General features: G+C 34.9%; 1 protein-coding gene across 1 annotated transcript in view; it reads left to right on the forward strand.

The window, feature by feature from the left end:
- Positions 1 to 17,618, forward strand: part of LOC109834989 (probable inactive receptor kinase At5g10020) — a 46,656-nt gene that overhangs the window by 16,223 nt on the left and 12,815 nt on the right. The window lies entirely within an intron of this gene.

Below are 17,618 nucleotides of genomic sequence, written 5' to 3' on the forward strand. Positions count from 1 at the left end.
CGCCGCCGCCCTCCCCCCCCCTCTCTCTCTCTCGTGGTCGATTACTCCTCCGCGAGATTGAATGGACACCGTAGGTAATAACTCGAACCCTCTCTGTTTTAGGAACTCGAGGGCTATTGTATTTATGATCTGTTTTAGCAAATTGGCTTGCCAAGTAGTTATCCATGGCAAGAAAGAGTCTTTATGTTGTGAAGAGAGGTCGACGATGTGACATTTTTGATAATTAGGAGGAATATAAGGCTCAAGTTGATAAATTCCCAAATATCGCCCACAAGGGTATGTAACGTACGAAGATGCTTTGATTGAATGGGATAAGCAAAACATCACTTGTGATTCAGCATCCAGGTCAAGGCTTGTCCAGACACCTGTTTATGTTCAAGAACAAATATTGTCAGAGGGGCATAATCTGGATGAGGATAAGAAAAAACTTGGGGAAACTGTTATTTCCCCCATCTATGCTTTTATATTATGTTCAATGTTTACAATATTAGTGTTTGTAGTATGTCTCGTTGAAGTATTTGTTAGCTTCTCTATTGCAAAAAGTATGTAATATGATTTGTAAGTTATGTCTTGTTAGTTCTAATCAATGTCTTGTTAGTTCTAATGTTGTAAAATATCATAAATATCCCCACAACAGCTAGAACTAACATTAACTCAGCTAGAACTAACAAAGGCAATAGAACTGACGCTTATACTAGAACTTTCGTTAGCTAGAGGTAGAACTAACACTATATCAGCTAGAACTAATATTATCTCAGCTAGAACTAACATAGGTAACAGAACCAATGCTTACAATAGACCTTGCGTTAGCTGGAGGGAGAACTAACACGATATCAGTTAGAACTGACCCAACATCAGCTAGAACTAATATTAACTCAGCTAGAACTAACAAAGACAATAGAACCAACGCTTATACTAGAAGTGGCGTTAATTGGAGATAATGTTAGTTCTACCTCCAGGTACACTAGCTTATATACAACTATTTCTAGCCCAACCCGTATTAGTTCTACATCTAGCCCATGTTTTTTTTGTCACAAGTGTTGGATCTAGTTGCTACGTTAGTTCTAATTGATCTAATGTTGGTTCTAGATTAGATACAGCCAGTTCTAACCCAACCCGTGTTAGCTCTATCTCCAGCCCATATTTTTTTTCTATCAAAAGTACTGGTTCTAGTTGTTACGTTAGTTCTAACTGATCCAATGTTAGTTCTAGCTTATATACAGTCATTTCTAGCCTATCCCGTGTTAGCTCTACCTCCATCCCGTGTTTTTTTCTAACACAAGTGTTGGTTCCAATTGTTATGTTAGTTCTAACTAATCTAATATTAGTTCTAGATTAGATACAACTAGTTCTAACCTATTCCGTGTTAGCTCTGCATCCAGCCCGCGTTTTTTCTATCACAAGTGTTGGTTCTAGTTGATACATTAGTTCTAACTAATTCAATGTTAGTTCTAGCTTATATACAGTCAGTTCTAGCCCATCCCGTGTTAGCTCTATATCCAGCCCATGTTTTTCTATCACAAGTGTTGGTTCTAGTTACTACGTTAGTTCTAACTGATCCAATATTAGTTCTAGCTTATATACAGCCATTTCTAGCACATCTCGTGTTAGCTTTACCTCCATCCCGCGTTTTCTTCTAACATAAGTATTGGTTCTAGTTGCTACGTTAGTTCTAACTGATTCAATATTAGTTCTACATTAGAAACAGTCAGTTCTAACCCATCCCGTGTTAGCTCTGCCTCCGGCCCGTATTTTTTTCTATCACAAGTGTTGGATCTAGTTACTATGTTAGTTCTAACTGATCCAATGTTAGTTCTAGATTAGATACAGCCAGTTCTAGCCCATCCCGTGTTAGCTCTTCCTCCAACTCGCGTTTTTTCTATCACAAGTGTTGATTCTAGTTGCTACGTTAGCTCTAACCGATTCAATGTTAGTTCTAGCTTATATACAGTCATTTCTAGCCCATCCCGTGTTAGCTCTACCTTTATCCCGTATTTTCTTCTAACACAAGTATTGGTTCTAGTTGCTATATTAGTTCTAACTAATTCAATGTTAGTTCTAGATTAGATACAGCCAGTTCTAACTCATCTCGTGTTAGCTTTGCCTCCAGCCCACGTTTTTTCTATCATAAGTGTTGGTTCTAGTTGCTACGTTAGTTCTAACCGATTCAATGTTAGTTCTAGCTTATATACAATTAGTTCTAGCTCATCCCGTATTAGCTCTACCTCCAGCCCATGTTTTTTTTCTATCATAAGTGTTGGTTCTAGTTGCTACGTTAGTTCTAACTGATTTAATATTAGTTCTAGCTTATATACGACCAGTTCTAACTTCGCTAAAGTTCTATTTTGAGTAAGTGTTAGCTCTAGTCATTACATTATTTATTTATTCGCTGTTTTCCAAGACATATCCTATCACCCCGATAGTTCACATCATATATCCGTATGTTCCCAAGTCAGGACAAGTAGTTAAAATAATATTTCCCTCGATACTCATGTCACCGTCATTCCTCTATAACCCCTCAACTTCTTCCACCAGCGTAGGTGTAAAACCCCCAAAAATTTGAATATTTTATAATAAATAATAATAAATATGTTATATATTTATAAATAATATATTACGATGTTTGAAAATGCTAGGAATTGATTTGAGATTAATTCAATGTATATATGTATATATATAAGAGCAAATACACAAATCATGCTCGATGTATAAATCTAGAAATTTATGACCAGTGAAGAGGTTTTATATTTTACATACTGATACGTTGTGAATATGGAAAACTTAAAAGATCAAAATTGTAGATATCTTCAGCAGCTTTCCAACAAATATTTAATCACCTCATTCCGAGGTCGGATGCGAAAGTTACAGCCAAAATACCGAAGAGTATGTTTCTAGTCAGACTGGGTTTTCCACTTTCGGGTTTCGGGTTTTGGGCTGTAGTTTTTCGGGTTTGCTGTCATATATACACATGTTTAAACATGAAAAACACCTTTTTTTCTCCTATGTTCCAAACCCTAGCAGCCCATTTTCCCCTTTCTCAAACCCTAGTTCTTTTCTTTGGCGATTTTGAGGGATTTCGAAGGATTTTTCAGCGGGTTTTGTGCAGTGCAGCGAAGGGGATTGGTTCTCTTTCACGTGGTAGGAGTTTTTCAGTATCTGAGGCGAGTAACAACTCGCCCAACTCTGCACCCTTTTATTTTGCACGTTTTATTAAGTTTTATTCCGATTTTTTGAGCCTAAAACGTATTTTTTTAGTGTATAAAATATAGATCTTTATAACTTATGAAGTGAGAATACATTATCATAATTTTCTAATTGATTACAACAGTAACATTGATAAATTTCAGATCTGAAATTTATTAATCATGAATTAAATCACAAGTTTTTGCTTTTAAAACGTTTAAACATGTGTATATAAATGTTTAGGGTTTCGACGATATATTTACATGATAATATTTTATTTCATGTTGTTTCATATATATTGATATCAGTAATATTATGCTTGAAAAATAATGATGTTACTTATAGATTTGTTTCGAAGCAGACAGAAACCTGTGAAGGGTTTCTGCCTGTTTCGATTGATCGCCGGCACAGTTTGTGCATGTTTACTTTTGTAGTATGCTTTAATGTGAACGAGGAGTCGCCTTGAATTTTTGGTGTTAGAAATTATTTTTTATTATATATCTTCATATGTGAGATGGCTTGCGGACATGAGTTTAGATTTGAACACCGAGATATGTGTGAAATTAGTGTATATGCATCCTTTTCATATATCTCATCGATATTCTACATATTTTATTCAGTCCATGTGTTGGGCAGTTATTATGTGCAGTCCATGTGTTGGGCATTCATCATATTCAGTCCATGTGTTGGACATTCATTATATTCAGTCCATGTGTTGGATATTCATCATTCAGTCCATGTGTTGGACAATTTATATATGCAATCCATGTGTTGGGCATCCACTACACCTAGTCTTAGTCCATGTGTTGGACACATGTTTAAACATTGAGTATGACACTTACACTTATATAGGCTGGACATGACACTTATGTGAGTTTTGACATGACATGGTATTTGAGTTCTGAGATGGGTTAGTCTTCTTTATATTATTGTTCATGTATTAGATCTTGGGTTTGGTATTTAGGGATTTACAATTTGAAATACAAGGTATATACATAAGGGTTTTATTGTTTGGATTATTTCGCTCGACGTACCTATGCTCGTATTGTAATTTCCTAAATACTAAAATCCTCTTATTGTTAGAATCAATGATTTCATATATATATGTATTAACTGCATTTTCTTTATGCAACGAGCCCTCTCTCTTGGGGTTGGTTGTGATGTTGGTCGCTAGCGTTTTGGCGCTCGTTGCCCCCTCCCATTTCAGGTAACGAGCTAGGTGCACAGAGAGTCGCATATTGATGGTGATACTTATTAGCGTCCATCTTTCATTTATAGTTTTATTTTATTTACGGAGTTCCACTGTAGACATTTTGTTTAGACATTTGAGAGTTATGTTCTAGAAGTTATAAAGATTGTGTGCCTTATTTTCTTTTATCAGATATTTTGTATTTGAGACTTGTTGAGATCTCCAGACTAGTTATTTCAGAGATTCACTTTATATTTTTGTATGTTGGATGATGAAATATTATTTTTATCTCTATTATTTCATCATATATCTCTTGTATTATCTTTTACTTGCTTTTGTACCTATACCTGTTGTTAACTCTACTAGAGAGATAGTAATTGTGATGGTGAAATATGTTATTGCACGGTGTGGTGCATAGCAGGATTGACATTCCTGGTTTCACCTCGGACTGTAACATTGTGTGAACCCAGTGGCGTCACAGTAGGTGACTCTCTACACCCCTCATCTCCAAACAAATTCCTAAGCCCAACGTCTTCAATCTCTATCATAAACTATCACAAATGGCTTTGGACGGTGCCTGTGCATACTGCCATGGGTCCGGGCATACTTCTCGAGATTGTCATCATAGTATTACTGTTCGTACCCCTCCAAGGATGCTTATCATCCCTGCCAACACCGCCAGCACCATCCGACATCTCTATACTTTCACCATCTTCAATCTTAGGTCAGGCCGTTTATCCGTCCAAGAGCTCAGAGAGATGCTGGTTTATCGCTTTAATCTTAGGTCATGGCCCCATCAAATCAAAGAAGCGGTAGGACACAGCTTCATGGTGTAGTTTCCATCCGACGACCTTCTTGCCTAAGCTATAAAGCTCGGCCTGGTAGATATGAGCACCTTTAGGGGCAGATTCCATCATTGGAGGGAGGATCTCAGGCTTTCAACGGTTTCCCAACCATTTCTAGTATGGATCCGCCTCTTCAACCTCCTATACCACCTCTGGGATTTTGAATTTTTGCAATCTCTGCTTGCTGGTATCGGTGAGTGCATTATGAGCTGTTGTGGTATCATAACCCATGCTAACTTCACAGAATACAAAGTGCTTCTCAGGATTAGGGATTTATCTGATGTCCCTAAGAGGATTGGTTTTCGTTACATCTCTTCAGTCGACGGGGTCCTAAGGGAAGGCTACGCCGTCGCGCAGGTACTCGGCAGGGGGAATTTGGAGAGGACTGAGGGATCCACTCGCATTGACTTAGAGACTCAACGTGCGCAGCCTTTTAACACAGACCTAGAGTTGATAGATGTTAGTTGGTACGGCTCATACTGTGGATCATTGAATCCAGCTAACCCGTGAAGTTAGTATATAGTATTTTGCACTATAATGGAAGGAAACAGTTTGTTAGTTATATATTGATGTACATAAAAGTTCTATTTCCAATGCTTGTTATTTCTAACTGCAAGTTCTAGTGTAAGTGTTTGTGACGATTGCACATGTTAGTTCTAGCTGCTGTGGTGTCAGTTCTAGATACTATCGTGTTAGTTCTAACTCCAGCTAACGCAAGATCTAGTGTAAGTGTTTGTTCTGTTGTTCATGTTAGTTCTAGCTTAGTTATTATTAGTTCTAGCTGCTGTGGTGTCAGTCCTAAATGCTATCGTATTAGTTCTAACTCCAGCTAATGCAAGTTCTAGTGTAAGTGTTTGTTCTATACGCCATGTTAGTTCTAGCTTAGTTATTGTTAGTTTTAGTTGCTGTGGTGTCAGTTCTAGATGCTATCGTGTTAGTTCTAACTCCAGGTAACGCAAGTTCTAGTGTAAGTATTTGTTCTATTATCCATGTTAGTTCTAGCTTAGTTATTATTAGTTCTAGCTGCTGTGGTATTAGTTCTAGATGCTATCATATTAGTTCTAACTCCAGCTAACGTAAGATCTAGTGTAAGTGTTTGTTTTATTGCCCATGTTAGTTCTAGCTTAGTTATTGTTAGTTCTAGTAGTTGTGGTGTCAGTTCTAAATATTATCATGTTAGTTCTAACTCCAGCTAACGCAAGTTATAGTGTAAGTATTTATTCTATTACCCATGTTAGTTCTAGATTAGTTATTGTTAGTTCTAGCCATCAAATTTAAAAAGGCTAAACATACTGCTCCATTGTGATTCTTACAGGAAGAACCCCACGTTTGTGAGAAAAACGGCCCGCGTTTTTGAAATAAAACATGCTCGGTAGACATTAAGCCCTCTCTGCTCGTCTGAGCTCCTTATCAACAGATGCCCGCAAAAATCGCCGCCCCAACCCACTCAAATCCCTCTTTTTCGCCGCCCCAAAAATGCGCCCTTCACCCCAACTCTCTCTCTTCTCTCTCTCTCTCTCTCTGCTCTCAAGTCTCTCTCGTCTCTCGTGACGCGCATATCCCCGCCCTGAGCGCTCCCCCCCCTCTCTCTCTCTCGTGGTCGATGTACTCTCCGCCGAGATTGAATGGACACGCCGTAGGTAATAACTCGAACGGCCTCTCTTGTTTAGGCAAATCGAGGGCTATTGTATTCTATGATGCTGCTTTTAGCAAATTGCTTGCCAGTAGTTATCCATGGCAAGAAACGAGTGCTTTATGTTCCAGTGAAGAGAGGTGACGATGTGACATTTTTGATAATTAGAGGAATATAAGGCTGCAATTGATAAATTCCGCCCACAATATCGCCCACAAGGGTATGTAAGTACGAAGAATGCTTTGACTTGAATGGATAAGCATAAACATACTTGGTGATTCAGATCCGAAGGGTCAAGGCCCTTGGTCCAGCACACCTGTTTATGTTCAAAGAACAAATATTGTCAGATGGCATCAATCTGGATGAGGATAAGAAAAAACTTGGGGAAACTGTTATTTCCCCAATACTATGCTTTTATATTAATGTTCAAACTGTTTACAAATATATAGTGTTTGTAGTATGTCTCGTATGAAGTTTTTGTTAGCTTCTCTTCATTGCTAAAAAGTATGGTAATATAATTTGTAAGTTTATGTCTTGTTAGTTCTAATCAAAGTCTTGTTCTAGTTCTAAGTGTTGTAAAATATCAATAAATATCCCACAAAGCTGAACTAACATTAACTCAGCTAGCAACTAACAAAGCAACATAGAATGACGCTTATACTAAACTTTCCGTTAGCTTAGAGGTAGAAACTAACACTAACATCTCAGCTCAGAACTAAAATATTATCATCAGCTAGAACTAACATAGGTAACAGAACCAACTGGCTTACAATACGACTTAGCGGTAGCTGGAGGGAGAACTAACCACGATATCGCCTTAGAACTGACCGCAACATAGCTAGAAGCTATATTAACTCAGCTAGAACTAACAAATAGCAATAAGACACCAACGCTTATACTAGAAGTGGGCGTATACCATTGGAGATTACATGTTAGCTTCTAACCTGGCCAGGTACAGCTAGCTTACTATCTAATACAACTGATTCTAGCCCAAACCGTATTAGTTCCTATTCATCTAGGCCCATGTTTTTTTTGTCACAAGTGTTGGATCTAGTCATCTTACGTTAGTTTCTAATTGATCTAATGTTAGGTTCTAGACTTAAGATCAGCCAGTTCTAACGCAACGCGTGTTAGCTCTAATCTCCAGCCCATATTTTTTTTCTATCAAAAGTAACTGGTTCTATTGTTACGTTAAGATTCTAACTGATCCAATTTACGTTTCTAGCTTATATAACAGTTCATTTTCTAGCACTATCCGTGTTAGCTCTAGCGCTCCATCCGTGTTTTTTTCTAACACAAGTGTTCGGTTCCAAATTGTTATGTTAGTTCTAACTAATCTAATATTAAGTTCTAGATTAGATAACAACTAGTTCCTAACCTATCCGTGTTAGCTCTGCAATCCAGCCCCGTTTTTTTCATATCACAAGTGTTGGTTCTAAAGTCTGATCATTAGTTCTACACCTAATTACAATGTTAGCTTCTAGGCTTAATACAAGTCAGTTCTACCGCCCATCCCGTTTAGCTGCTATATCAGACCCATGTTTTTCTATGCAGCAAGTGTTTGGTTCTAGTCTACTACTTCAGTTCTAGACTGATGCGCAATATTAGTTGACTAAGCTTATATATGCACCATTTCTCTAGCACCTCTCGTGTTGCTTTTACCTCCATCCAGCGGTTTTCTTCTAAATAAGTATTGGTTCCTAGTTGCTAGCGTTAGTTCTAACTGTGATTCAATATTAGTTCTAACTACATTAGAAACAGTCAGTTCTAAACCCATCCGTGTTACGCGTTCTGGCCCTCCGGCGCGTATTTTTTTGCATAATGCACAAGTGTTGGATGCTAGTTACTATCGCTTAGTTCTATAACTGGATCCAATCGATTAGTTCTAGATTAGATACAGCCAGTTCTAGCCATCCCGTGTTAGCTCTTCCTCAAGCCGCGTTTTTTCTATGCACGAAGTGTTGATTCAACAGTTCTAACGTTAGCTCTAACCAGATTCAATGCTTAGTATCCTCTAAAGCTTATATACACCGTCCATTTTCTAAGGCCCATTCCCCGTGTTTTAGCTGCTACCTTTATCCGTATTTTCTTACTAAACACAAGTTTGGTTCTCTAGTTGGCTATAATTAGTTTCTAACTAATTCAATGTTAGTTCTAGACTTAGATACAGCCAGTTTCTAACTCACTCTCCGTGTTAGCCTTTCGGGCCTCCAGCCGCACGTTTTTTGCTATCATACAGTGCTGGTTCTAGTTTCGGCCTACGACTTAGTTCTAACCCGATTTCAAAACTGTATCTCTAGCTATCATACCAAATTAGCTTCTAGGCATCAATCCGCGCTATTAGCTCTAGCCACTCCAGGCCCATGTTTTTTTCTATCAATAAGTGTTCGTTCTACCCAGTTGCCTACGTTAGCTCTCTACACTGATTTACTATTAGTTCAGGCTTATATACGACCAGTTCTAAACTTCGCTAACAAGTTCTATTTGAGTAAGTTTAGCTCTCCTAGTCCCATTACATTATTTATTTATTCGGCCTGTTTTCACAAGACCATATCCTATTTACCCCCGACTAGTTCACATCATATATCCCGTATGTTTCCCAGAAGTCAGGACAAGTACGTTAAAATAATATTCCGCTCGATACTCATTGTCACCGTCATTGACTCTATAACCCCCTCACATCTTCCACCAGCAGTAGGTGTAAACCCCCAAAAATTTGAATCCTTTTATAATAATATAATAAATATGGTTATATATATTTATACAATAATATATTACGATGTTGAAAATGCTAGGAATTGAATTCTTGAGCCATAAATTCAGATGTATATATAGTATTATCATACTAAGAGCAAATAACACCAAATCATAGCTCGATGTAATAAATCTATGAAATTTATGAACCAGTGAAGAGGTTATTATATTTACAATACTTGATACGTGTGAATATGGAAAACCTAAAAGATGCAAAATTGATAGATATCTTGCAGCAGCTCTTCCCAACAAATATTTAATCACCGCTGCATTCCGAGGCTCGCTGATGCGAAAGTTAGCACAGCCAAAATACGAAGAGTAGTTTTTCTATCAGACTAGGGTTTCGCAACTTTCGGGTTTGGGTTTTGGCTGCTAGTTTTTCGGGTTGCTGTATAGTATACACATGTTTAAACCATGAAAACACCTTTTCTCCTATGTTCCAAACCTAAGCACCAATTTTCGCCCTTTCTCAACCCTAGTCTCTTTTCTTTGGCGATTTTGAGCGATTCGAAGGGATTTTTCAAGCGGTTTTTCTTGGGCAAGCTGGCAGGGCGCAAGGGGATTGGTTTTGTCTTTTTTCAGTGTAGAGTTTTCAGTATCTTGAAGGCCGCGAGTAAAACTCGCCCAACCTCTGCATCCCTCTTCTATTTTGCACCGGTTTTAATTAAAGCTTTTATTCTCCATTTTTTGAAGCTAAAACGTATTTTTTTAGTGTATAAAATATAGATGCTTATAACTTATGAAGTGAGAAATACATTTATCAATAATATTTCTAATTGATTACACAGTAACATTGATAAACTTTCAAGTATGTGAAAATTTTATTAATCATGAATTAAATCACAAGTATTTTTAGCTTTTAAAACGTGTTAAAACATGTGTATATAAATGTTTAGGGTTTCGACGATAGTATTACATGATAACATTTTATTTCATGTCTGTATTGCATATATTTGATATCAGTAATATTCATGCTTGAAAATAATGAATGTCATACTTATGATTTGTTTCGAAGCAGACAGAAACCTGTGAAGGGTTTCTGCTGTACTTCGATTGATCGCGGCACCAGTTGATGCATCGTTTATTTTGTAGTATCGCTTTAAATGGAAGCGAGGAGATCGCCTTGAATTTTTGGTCGTTACCGAAAATTATTTGTTTATTATTACTCGCTTCATATGTGGAGTGGCTTGCGGACACTGAGTTCTTAGATTAACACCGACGATCATGTGTTGAAATTAGTGTATATGCATCCTTTTCATTATCTCATCGGATACTTCTACATTATTTTATTCAAGTCGCATGGTGTTGCGGGCAGTTATTATGTGCAGTCCCATCAGTGTTGGCATTCATCATTATTCGCCAGTGTTGGACATTCATTTATAATTCAGTTCCAGTGCTGTTGGATATTCATCATTCAGGTCATAGTGTTGGACCCATTTATTATATGTCAATCCATTGTGTTGGGCATCCCACTACACTAGTCTTAGTCCATGTTGGTTGGACACATGTTTTAAACTTGAGATAATAGTTGTGAGTATCAGTTCTATGTAATGTAATATAATATATATTCAATATATATATAATATATATAATAATATATATATATATATATATATTTATATATTATATATATATATAATATATATATATAATATATATATATAATATATAATATATATATATATATATATAATATAATATATATATGTATATAGTATATATATATATATATAATAATATAATAATGTATATATATATGTGTATAATATCTATATATAACTTATATAATATACATATATACCTATATATATCAATATATCACTATATACTATAGCATAATATATATATATTATATATATCATATATATTATATATAATATAATAATATTATATATACTATACTATATATGTATATATTATATATATATATATATATATATATATATATATATATATATATATATATATACATATATATATATATATATATATATAATATTATATATATTATATATATATATATATATTACCATATATACGATATATATATATACTATATAATTAATATATATATCTAGATATATATATATATTATATATATATATATATATATATATATATATATATATATAGTATATCTATATATATGCTATATATATTTATACATGTATACCTATGTATACTACATATATACATGTATATATGTACTATTACATATACTGTATAACTACATATAATATACCATATCAAATATATAATATACAATATGTGTATATATATATAACTATATATACTATATATATATACTATAATATAATATACTATTATATATTATAATATATATATTATAATATATATATATATATTATATATATATATATATATATACTAATATATAATTAGTATATATATATTATATATTATATATATATATATATATATATATAATATATATAATATATATATATATATAGAGAGAGAGTAGAGAGAAGTAGATGAGAGAGAGAAAGAGAGAGAGAGATGTGATGCTTGGTATCAAAACACAAAGGTTTTTGCTTCGTAGTGAGGGTGTCATAATTGCTCATCTACTCCATTCCAATTCCCAACCACTTTCCTACAACCCAATGTGATGTGGGCCCTAATTTTAATGAGTTAAGGGGAAAATGTCACTCACACCAAGCACAAAAATTTATGCTTTTGTACCAAAACATACCCATTTCTCTCTTCTAATCTCATATATATATTATATATATATATATATAGTGTATATATATTATATATATGTGTTGTGTTGTGTGTGTGGTCCGTGATGTGTGTAGTTTTCATTCATAGTAATTAAAGATCTAGTTAATTAAACAATCCATAATAAAGTTAATTTTAAGAGTGAATTTTTTAATTTTAAGAGTGAATTTCATAAATCCACATGAACTTTTGGGGTGTTATGTAGTAAATCTTTTTGAACTTTGTAAATTGGAGTAAAGTTCTTGTAAACTTAAGTGGATAAAAGTTTTTATCCCTCAACTATTTTACCTATTAGATTTGCTTGGGATTTATATTGATATGTGATATACATTATGACACATCTCAAAAGTTGCATTAATGTGTATTATAAAAACAAATCTAATGAATAAAAAAATGGTAGATAAAACCCTCAATAAACTTAAGTTCACTCTAGCTTCACTCTTGTAAATTGGCTAAATTTAAATTGATAAAACCCCCTTAACTTTGGACGATCATTAGATAACTCTATTGACTTTCAAAATGTTAGAAACCCTCCTAAAAGCGTTGACCGAAATTTTCACATAGGCCGATAAATATATATATACACCTTGTAAATTCCACAAAATTCCTCTAGTTAATTTTGTTTCACTTTGTTATCATAGCTGAATTGTTAAGTTTAACGTGTCTTGATTCTTACGTTGCCAAAACGAACATCTTTATCCTTAATAATTAAATTAAATTTTGTAAGTAACAATTTCTTTTATCCCCCTAAATTTTAAAAGTATATTTTAAACACTTCTATTGCTGTTCCGACTGAGTTTAGCCCAATTCGTAATCACGTACACGAAGTGCTAAAGTTAAGTGGGGGCGGCCGGCGGCCACTTGGAAACATTGCTCTGTAGGAGAAATGTCAACGAATAATAATAAAACTTTAGTCCAACACATCTCTGCTAATTAATCCTTAATTACCAACCAAACCAATGTCATTACGTACAAAACATAACTTACAACAAATCAATCACATGATGCCTTTTCGCTATCTGAAGCGTCGACGTTGAATAATCGTCACCGGATCGACTTGCTATCCAACACTCACTCACATGGTGCCTTTCGAAAATTAGAAGCCTTAGAGGCTTAGAGGATGTTTGATTAAACCCAAAATGTGAAGGTGAAAGTGTGAAAATGGCTAAATTAAAGATAGGAAAGCAATACTTAAATAGGGTACAATGTTATAATTGTGAAACTATCGGATCTAAGGGGAAAAATATGAAAGGGTGAAAATAATAAAAATGTATGGCTCACATGAAAAATAATTTCCTCGTAATCTCGAAAGTAATTCGTGTTTTTCCCTTAGAAAAAGTAATCCGTGTTCACATTTTCATGGTTATTTTTTAAATGAGTTAATTACTAATGCAGCTTTTGTACAATAAACCTAACCAAGCAAAGCTAAGGTGTGTTGAGGCCCACCTTTAATTCTATATAACACCTGGTAAATACAGGTTCGATAATCAAACCCAGTTACTCTGGATTAAAATTGATACATCCAAACCACCTAGGCACATGTTGGTGGTAAGCAGGATTATTTTTTAGCCATTTAGGTGATAAAAATAGAGTTTCTCGGAGAAAAGAGACTATTTTATTCATTGTATTGAAGTATTTAAATTCAAGAGTAAGAGAAGAAGTTCTAGTATCATAAGCTACATGGGACTCATATATATGATGTTCATATATATGACTATTACACGACGTCAATTTGGTATAAAGAGATTTTCCAAAAATTTTCTGATATTTCACTATACAGTAAAAAGATCGTCTCTTCTATTAAATATATTGAACAATGGCGATATATATTTTAAAAGTAGAGAATTAAAAAAAAAAAGATGTCGACCTTTTTGAAAAATAATTAGCAAAATGGACCGTTTTGTAAAATTATAGCAAAATCGACCTTAAAGAGGTTGACTTTGCAAAAATTTAACTTTAAAATACACGTGACTAGTAGTCCCTTGTATTAGTCCCGTGTATTTAGTTCTTATTAATTAAACCTTAAGGATTTCAACGACCATTTCAGACTAACAATAATTAGCGACCACTAATTACACGATACTACTGGTCCCGTGCATTTTAAAGTCAATATTTTGTAAAATCGACTTTTTTTTTTACCGGTTGGCAAAAAAAAGTCGATTTTAATAATATTTCCATAAAAGTATCAGTTTTGTTCATTATTTTTCAAAAATAATCTTTTTTTAATTCCTCTTTAAATATAGATAACATAGAGATAAATAGCGGGACCGGCTGTCACGTCTAAATGTTAGCATATAAAATTTTAGGGCTTGTTTGGATTGAGGGGAATGAGGGTGAAGGGAAGTTAGGGGAACCATTCACCTCCATGGGAATGAGGGTGAAGGGAAGTTAGGGGAACCATTCACCTCCATTCACCTTGTTTGGAAACACTTAGGAGGTGAAGTTAGAAGTTAGGGGAACCATTCACCTCCATTCACCTTGTTTGGAAACACTTAGGAGGTGAAGTTAATTCACCTTGGTTCACCCCCTAATAGTATAAAAATTGTTACCCCCAAATTGGGATGTAACCAAGGGGAAGGGAATTCCCTTCCCTTCCCTTCCTTTCTCTTCCCTTCTCTTCCCTCAGTTTCCCTTAACTTCCCTTCACCCTCTACGAATCCAAACAGGCCCTTAAGGACGGTAAGCGACTTACCCCTTGTACTACACGGACTTGTATGTGCCATTAACCCTTTTTTAAATTGATAAAAACGCCCCTAGATGAGAAATAATGCCAGATTGGGGCGGTCTCGCTGAAGATTAAAAATCATCGTGTGGGGGTGAGCAAGAACAAGCTCATAATAACTGGATTCAATGCTGATGTACTCTCACTCATCACATGTGCTCAAAATATTACGTAACGGCGTGCTTGCTTGTTTTTTTTATTCCCTTCTCGATTTCACCTCGGCTTCATCTCTCAAGATTGGCATGTGGGTGCACATGTACGCTATGAGACACGAGAGAGAGAGAGAGAGAGAGAGGTGGGGGAGAGAGAGAGCTTTAATGCGTATCCTTGACACTGGCGAAGCTGTTTAAATTCCTGTGGCGTGAATCCAAGCGTCAGCTGGTCTGTTTGCTTGTGGAATGAGTGGCGACGAAGCGTATTGAGTGACAAAATTAGCTTTACTAATACGAGGGTAAAGAGTGTTTACATATATACTCGAGCAGCAAGGGCCACCTTAATTTGGAGTTTTTTCCTCCCCTCTTTTCTTTTTCCTTCTCCTTTTTTGTCCCCCCTAGTACTGGCATTAGTTCTAACCAACCCTCTGCCCAAAAAAATTCCACAACAAAAAAACTTTTAATTTGTTTTGCCCTTGGGAAATTGGACCCTTAGTGTTTACTCACAAGGCTTTCATGATCGAACTTTAACCTATGCGGTATGATGATTATACGTATAATATAGTATCCGCTACCGTGTCTGGATCATGATTATCCACCCCCATAGGATGATGGAGAATCGATCTGGTTCGGTCTTTATTAGCTATATTCACTTTAGTTTTCAACTATTAAAATGTTTTAGTACTCTTTTTCAGAATTTCTAGTATACAACAGATGGATTAGCACATGATCATACAACAAATTAATATAGCACAACGAGGAAAACAAGTTCTCTTTTATTGAACTTTCAGAATGGAAAAAAAAAATAGAAAATTGCACTGTTGAGGATAAATAAGTAGTGTGCGCTACCAATTAATTTATAATAAATATTGAACTACGAAATATGATCACCGAGTTTCACGTAGGACCACCAACAAACATAGAATCAGAGAATTTGATTGAAGAGATTGTTGATGATCGCATGCATATAGTGGATGTCTTGGACCAGTGAATAAATGCTATGCAGTTTTGAAGAACAGCACGTTGCTATTGTAGTCAACAACTGCAATATAATTAATATAACGGAAAACTTATGATTCCTAAAGTACCGTAACAAAACTTATGATTCTTTAAAGTACCGTAACATTAAGATTTTGGCATTAGTAATGGGACAAATAAATGACATGCCACCTTGTCTAGCGTCTGGACGTGTTACTGTTGCGTTTGCAGCTTTACATGAGAAGCTACCCACTGTTCCCTTATTAGTTCTTCAAGTGATATTTATTTTATTTGTCAGCGGCGGAGTCAGGATTTTATGTCAATGACGTCCCTGTATAACTTATCATGATTGTATTTAAAAGTTTGTACTGATTATTACATATGTTCATCCTATTATATTACGATCTCCGTGGCGTCCTAAATAGTAAATAGAAGTATAAATAAATAAATAAAAACACCTCTGAAGTGGGAAAGCCAACGGTTTTTCGTGACACCGCTAGACACAATATAGCTCCACCACTATCATCTACGATAGTGTTGTCTACTGCTTAATTGCTGGAGGAACTCTTATTTTTGTAAAGTACTAAAGCTTCATCTATGAGTATACTTTTTACATTGTAAAAAAAGTAAAAGCAATAAGCTAGGTAATGAATTTTCATAAAATTTTAAGGTACATATTTTCGGTAAATATTAAAAAAATTGTACAAATATTGACAGTTCATGGCTACTCTATTATTCAAAATAGTTCTAAGGATTTTAAGAAGCAGTGGTAATAGGATGCAAGTCATTGAACTCATAAGAAAAGGGTGGGTTAATTACCGAAGTTTGGTTCTCAGTTGGAAATGGATGAGGTGATTTCTTGCCTCAAGTTCATGAGATTTAAGTCATTTTTGTTCAAAAGTAAGGTGGGCAGACTCTAAACTGGAACAAAATGTTGCCTTTCCAAATTCTTAATTTTAAAATAAGAAACGCATAAAAAAATCACCATATATGGACTGGACTATTCGTCACAAAAACAGGAAAGAAGATAATTTCTTTCTAGAATATATCAAGCCACAATAACATTCCATTCATATATGCTAGCATCAAATCAGTGGAGTAATTAAACAAATACCCACTCTTGCTCCAAAAAAGTGAGGAAATATCTATCAAGTATCATCTATCTTTGGAAATTTATAAAAGAGACTAATCAAGAGATAAACATGCATAATTATTATAATTTTTTTTTCTCATTTCAAAATGCCCACTGTATAGGCAAAGCATTATGATTAAATTCTCACTCTAGGTATTTATTATACTACAAATGTTTCTCCAGAAAAAAAAAAAAAAGATACCGAGGAGGGGCCCCACGTCCCTTGTGCGGGTGCGCTGCTGGCTTCACCCCCCGTTTCTTTTTTATTTTATTTTAAAAAAAGCCCAA

Source organism: Asparagus officinalis, chromosome 3 (assembly GCF_001876935.1).
Source record: "Asparagus officinalis chromosome 3, Aspof.V1, whole genome shotgun sequence".
Taxonomy (NCBI): domain Eukaryota; kingdom Viridiplantae; phylum Streptophyta; class Magnoliopsida; order Asparagales; family Asparagaceae; genus Asparagus; species Asparagus officinalis.